The sequence below is a fragment of the Jatropha curcas genome, chromosome 2 (assembly GCF_041381405.1).
Source record: "Jatropha curcas cultivar XTBG-Jc1 chromosome 2, XTBG_Jcur_1.0, whole genome shotgun sequence".
Taxonomy (NCBI): Eukaryota; Viridiplantae; Streptophyta; class Magnoliopsida; order Malpighiales; family Euphorbiaceae; genus Jatropha; species Jatropha curcas.
The window spans coordinates 23,674,998-23,682,000 of record NC_143152.1 but is presented as its reverse complement, the minus strand read 5'-3'; the positions used below and the strand labels follow the sequence as shown (position 1 = coordinate 23,682,000).

General features: G+C 32.8%; 1 pseudogene; it reads left to right on the top strand.

Annotated features, from left to right (window-relative positions):
• Positions 1-2,333: 2,333 nt before the first annotated feature.
• On the top strand, positions 2,334-2,978 carry LOC149498434 (trihelix transcription factor ENAP1 pseudogene; annotated as a pseudogene).
• Positions 2,979-7,003: the final 4,025 nt, after the last annotated feature.

The window sequence follows — 7,003 nt, the reverse complement described above, 5'->3', positions numbered from 1 at the left end:
TTTAAATGACAAATGCTACCCTCACTGAAAAATAATTTTTTATTTTTCTTTTTATATGATATTCGTGTCTCTCTATCTCCATTCTCAAGCCTTCTCTCTTCCTCCAATTCTCGTCCATCAATAACATTTAACAGCAAGAAACAACAACTGAAACATTCAGATTCTCTCTTGTTAATGCATCAACCTTTCTGTCCAGGTATATTGATGCTACTATGTTGTTTGTCACAAGTCTTGCCATGGACATGCCGAATGAGAAATCAACCATTAATGAAAGTATTGAAATTTTTTTTATTTCTTTTTCACTTCAAAAAAGAACCCACGAGAATCAACTAAGCAAACAATTCACAATATCTTTGGAGCAATGCAGGTTGATCAAGTAGTCTGGATTTAACGTAAATCCGGTAGCTCCGATTACTCAAATCGACTTCAACAATAGTAGGGTTTATAACATGCTTCACCAACCGACTGATCCATAACCTGTGCAGAACCATGATTATCCTCGAGAATCTAGTCTGAGGGGAACTTAGGACCATCATCAACGATCAAATTTGGGTCCAAACTTGCTGGTGAGTCTTTTGCAGAAAAACATAACGAAAGGATATGAGTGAATTAGTTATGGTTGTGAGTGCATGTTATATAGAGATGTGGTGTTTATGGTGTAAGTATTTTAATGACATGGATGATTTCCTTCTTACACCGCCACCAACCACTGGGTAAACCTCCATTACCGCCGCCTTCTCTTCTTTTCCTTTCTCATTAGCCATACACGATGACCACCCCGGCAATGCAAACAATAGAAAGTTGGCCCAAGCCACAATGAGACAGGAGTTTTGGACCGTTTCATGATACAAAAGCAAATCTCAAATACCAGATAATTAATATATAAAAATCTGATGACGACTTGAATAATATTATAAAATCTGAGGGACGAAAAAAATATTTTCCCATAGATATATGAGATCAATCAATTTTATCCTTTTATTTAAATTATTTTTTAATCTCTCTATTATAGCATATAATGTACTACTAAGGATATTTAAAAATAATAATAATAAATTTCAATAAGTCTTATATTTTATGACCTTCCGACTATATGATCCTTTTGCTAATTTATTAATTTTTCAATATGAAGGAGATAAAGGAGGAAATATCGAACAAAGAATAATTTTTAAATATAAAGTTGAATTTTTTTGAGTTATTCTTTTTAATTGGTTAATATAAAAAGTAAATAATATTGGTTATACTCGAGAGTACTAGTTATGACCTCTATATTTACAATTTAATTATATGACTCCTTGATTTTATTTTCATTACACTACTTAATTCTTTTATTTATTTTCTCATGAATTATTGCCTCCCATGAATGCATATGTTAGTCCATTAACAAAAGCATTAGAGTGGTATAACAAAAACAAAAATCTAAAAACTACATAGTTAAATATCTAAAAATACAGATTCTAACTAGTGTATTTTCTGAGTATAATTAAAAAACTAAATAATAATTCATTCAAAAAAATATTCTTTAAAAATATTAGAATAGTTTTAAAATGAAGGAATCATTAAATCAGTCCTTAAAAATAGAAATCTTAATTAGCATAATATGCTATATTCTTCCATTTCAATTGTCAATGTTTCCATTAGAAACAAAATCATTTCAAACAAGTCCACCTGGTTTAAGCACCCTCTTCACCTGTATACACATAAGTTTCAAAGTTAAATTTCAAATATTTATAGCATCACTCTGACGAGTAACTAACCAAAAACCATTATAACTTATATCAGCTATTTTGACTACTGATATTAAGTGATTTAAATTTTAAACCTATACATAATGCTGCTGAAATTTCAATAAGCATTATTTTGTTTTTGGATATGAGATCATCACAGAACACGGAATTATATTTTCTTCTTCTAGATGATAATTATATATGAAATTGAGAATTCAAAAACTATCAATACATATTTCTATGAAAATTATTTTATATGGTTGAATACAGGAAAACGAAAAGTTGAAGGCTTATTTTCTCTGTAGTCTCTGAATTATATAGGTTCTCACTTAAATATTCGAATACTTCAAAATACACGAACTTCAAATTGTAATAACAATGAAGTTTTCTAACCAGTTTTCCATTTCCTTTCCGGTGAAAATTTGATGTGGCTTTAATATGTCAGCTGATAAATGTCTACCCTATTACCACATCAGATTTTACTTTATGCATACATCTTTGGCTCTTTCTCTCTCTCTCTCAGATTCTTTTTCTCTCTTATCCTATGTTCCTATTTCCCTTCAGCACACTTTAGTCCCTTCCACCGTACATTTCCCTTTCTGTTCTATGGACCCGATCCGGTCCATCCACCTATCCACTCGTCCCTCATCATCCGGCGGCGGTGGTCGTGAAGACTTTTGGAGCGAAAGCGCGACGAAGACTCTTATCCAGGCATGGGGAGATTGTTATAAATCGTAGCCGTGGAAATCTCCATCAAAAGGACTGGAAGGATGTTGCCTACGCCATCAACGCCCATCAAAACGACATCAAGCCACGTAAGATAGACTCTAGTGTGAGAATCTAGCCGACACATTGAATAAGAAGTACAACCTTGAGAAAGCTAAGCCCCCCTCCCGAAATGGCCATTTTATTACCATCTAGATTTACTCATTGGCATTAACGCTACCATCTGTTGTCGTGGCTTTAACCATGAAATCAAAGTCAATCCCTAAGCTAGATGATATATGGTCTGATGAAAGAGTAATAAAGAAGCAACAGAGAACGGAGGATGTAGATTTCTCCGATGGGGCTGCGTATACGAAATTAGCAAGAGTTATATTGACATAAAGTAAAATCTGATGCGGCAATAGGGTAGACATTTATCAACCGACACATTAAATCCACGTCAGATTTCCACTAGAGAATAACTAGGGATTGGTTTGACAGTAATTTTTGTAAGTGTACGAAATCGCCACAAGTAATATATGATAAGTAGAGTATCGTATCCACAGGGATTGTATGCCAAGTACCAAAATTATGTTATCCTATTTTATTTAAACGACAATTAAGAGAATTGATTCAAGAATGTAAACTTAATAAGTAAAATAAATAAAAATCAAGTAATCAAAAATTGATTAAAGAAATCAAGGAATTGAAACTACTAGGGGTTTTGATTTCACTTAATTTTATCCAATTTATTTCATTAGTTTATTAGTCAATTTAATTATTCAAGTAGGGGAAACAACTCAAAATCACTAACAAGCTCTTCCGATGTATTGTTAGCTATTTTAATTCTACTTAACTACCTATCTTCCAATAGCATAATTAAATCCGAAACAAATCATTAAGTTTTGTAGTTGTTTATGAATTCATAAATTTAAGTTGTTAATTCATGGAAACCCCCTATGGGTCAAACTATATAGCTTCCGCATCAAGTTATTATTCTCATGTGATTTATTAATTTTTTTTCATATCAAAAATCCTTCTTCCGATAGTGATAAATGAAATAAATCAATCCAAAGGAAAACCTCTGCTTGAAAGCATTAAGTTTATCAATAAATCATGACTTGAATAAAAAGAAATAAATCTAATAGCATAAATTGAAAAAGAAATTAAGCTACATCAAATCCCTAGTATAAGAGTTAGTTAGACATAGTACTTAAATAAAACTCAATAATACTTGATAAGTATTTCATAATCAATAAGAATAATAAAAGAAATAAACAAAATTAAGAGTTTAGAAATAAGAACTAGTGACAATTGGCTTGGATGGCTTCCTTGAACCTTTGCACAACTCTTAGATTCTTAGCTTCTAAAGAAAAATGAAACTATATACAAAGCTATAAAATATGAGAGATGGAAGACGAGATGGACAAGAGATGGGATATCTGGACATCTCCACAATGAACTCTTCTTCTCTTTATATAGACTCCTTGGAAGAGAAATCCACATAGTTTAGGGAATAAAGTCCACCTTATTAGGGGATAAAGTTCTCAATCAAGCCTTAAATTTCTCTCAATCATGTCTTCCATGTGCATAAATTAAGGCTTGATTTGTATGAGAAGAAAGTTGTCCAAGATTAGCTCCTGAAATTGGTAGGAATTTGTTGGCAATTTTTGACTAATTTTAAGTTCTTTATCTTTGGCACGGGCGTGCTGAATGGCACGGTCTGGGCGTGTCAGGCTCTGAAAGTCTGGAGGACTCAACACAGGCCGTGCTGTCTAGCACGCTTGAGGAGGGTCTTTTGGCACGGCCGTGCGCCCTAGCACGGCCAGGGCGTGCTAGGCTGTGGAAGTCCTAGTGCATTTGTAGCACGGGCGTGCTTCCACGGGCACGGTCTTGATTTGCATTCCCTTTTGTGGCACGGCCGTGCGCCCTAGCACGGGTAGAGGCGTGCTAGAGTCTCTTTGCTTTGTTTGTCCTTAGTTATTAGCACGGGCGTGCGGATTAGCACGGACTGGGCATGCTAAAATAATTTTCTTCATTTTGCCCTTTTCTTGTGCAAAAACCCTACAATTTTCTCAAGATAATATGAGTTGTGTTTTAAGGAAGCTTTTAAATAAAAACATAATAAAATTGAATAAAAACTAATTTAAATGACTAAAAGATGCTAAAAATCTTAATAAAAAGTGTATTAAAAATACTATAAAAATAACACTATCATGGTTAAAAAACTTTATTGTTACTTTAATTGAAGTTCGTATACTTTTTAGTGAAGAATTAAAGTATAAGGACATTTAAGCAAGATCCCGTATAAATCAGGGATGACCAGTGAAAATAAGCCAAAAGTTGACTTGTCATCAAATGGCAAAGAGACTAAGCAGTGATTTAAAGGAGTAGTTATTATTCATTTCATAATTTCTTGTTATGATAATAATGCAACTTTGTGGAATTTAATATTACTAAACTACATCTACAAATTTTCCATTAATGAAATTGACATTTGCACCAACATAGGGAAAATCTCTTATATTTAATGGGGAAATCAAGACTTTGCATCTAATGCTAAGATCTTGGTTGAATTGAATCATTCTAAGAGCTTGCCAGTTATTGTACTTGTTTGCAGATACTTTGTGTGTTAGTTTAATGAAATTACAAGTAACTAACACCATCAAATGCAATAAAATATCAACACAATTAAATCACAAAAGCATAACCAACAAGCTCTCAGCAAATTTCTTTCCATTTAGCTTGAGAGGGTAATTTTCACGTAAAGCATACAATTAAATCTCTATTATGTATGATACTAAAATAATGATGTCATCAACCATGCTCTGATAAATTGAAGCATCTATAGAGTGAGAACAATCATCCTTTTGTAATTTTATTCCATGGGCTGTAGGTGTACTCACTGGTTTGCATTTGCTGAGTTCAAATTTTTTAAGCAACTCCTAAGCATATTTCTTATGTGAAATAAAAATCCCTTGCTCGTCTTGAACAATTTCAATCTCAAGAAAATAACACATTAAGCCAAGATTATTTCAAAAACATGTTGCATCTTCAATCTGAATTCTTTTATTGCTTGTGACAAGTAGATCATCAACATACACAAAAATAATAAGCACATCACTTCCTTGTTGAGTTACATAAAGAGTTGCCTCATTCAAGCTTTGTTTAAAATCCAAAATCAACATATAATGGTCAATCTTGGCATACCATGCCCTTGGTGCCTGTTTTAAACCATAGAGTGCTTTCTTCAACAAACACACTCTATTACTTCCATCATTAAAACTTTTAGGTTGCTCAATATACTCTTCTTCCTTCAAAGAACCATTCAAGAAAGCTAATTTCACATCTAAATGAAAGAATTGCCATCCTTCACTTGATGCTAGAGTTCAAATCAATCTGATAGTGTCAAATCTTGTAATTGGTGTGAAGGTTTCTAAAAAATCAACCCATTGTTGGTGAGCATAGCCTTTAACAACATTTCTTGCTTTTGCTTATTGGTGGAGCCATCAGAGTTTGCATACCCATTTAGTTCTAATTACATGCTTATTCAATGGTCTAGGAACCAAAATCCATGTTTCATTTTGCATAATCATCTTCAACTCCTCCCCCATGGCAGCTCTCCACTCAGAAAATTTAAGGCTTCATCCATCCGAGTTAATTCAATTGAGACAATACTACATCTGTTGTAAATTTCCTATAATGATCTAGTTCCTCTAATGTCATAATCATCTTCATTGTCAATTGGAAGTTCATGCTCTTACTGAAAATGATCTTGTTCAAGGATTAATTTAAAATTTACTAGTTCCATTTTACTCCAATCTCATTCACCATTCTCATTGAATTTGACGCTCCTGCTAACATACACCTATCTAGTAATGGGATTTAAAATTCTATAGGCTTTGGATTCACTGTTATAGTTGACTAAAATTCCTTTTTCAGCTTGTTGATCCAATTTTCCTCTTTTTGCATTTCGAAAAAAGGAATAACATAAGCTTCCAAAGATTTTGGGATGAGCTATTGATGGTTTAACTCCAAACCAGCTTTCTAAAGGAGTTTTTCCATCAATAGCATTAGTTGGAAGCCGATTTTGAAGATATACAATAGTATTTACAGCTTCAGCCCAAACAACTTTGGGTAAATTTTTCTCAAACAAGAGACATCTCGCCATATTCATCATATGTCAATTCTTTCTTTCACTTACACCATTTTGTTGAGGTGTGTAAGCTACTATCAATTGATGGTGAATACTCACTTCTTGTAAATCTTGCTTGAATTGATTAGATGTAAATTCGGTCCCATTATTAGACCTTAAAATCTTTATTAAGGAGCTAGCTTAGTTCTCTACCATTAACTTAAACTTCAAGAACATTTTAAAGACTTCATATTTAAATTGGAGGAAATACACCCAGCAAAATATGGTGTAGTCATTAATAAACAATAGAAAATACTTATTGCCATTATAAGATGAAACACTCACAGGGCCACACACATCAATGTGTATTAATTCAAGTTTTATAGAAGCTCTCCATGTGATAGTGTTGATTTTTATAGTGTTTTTATTGTAATTT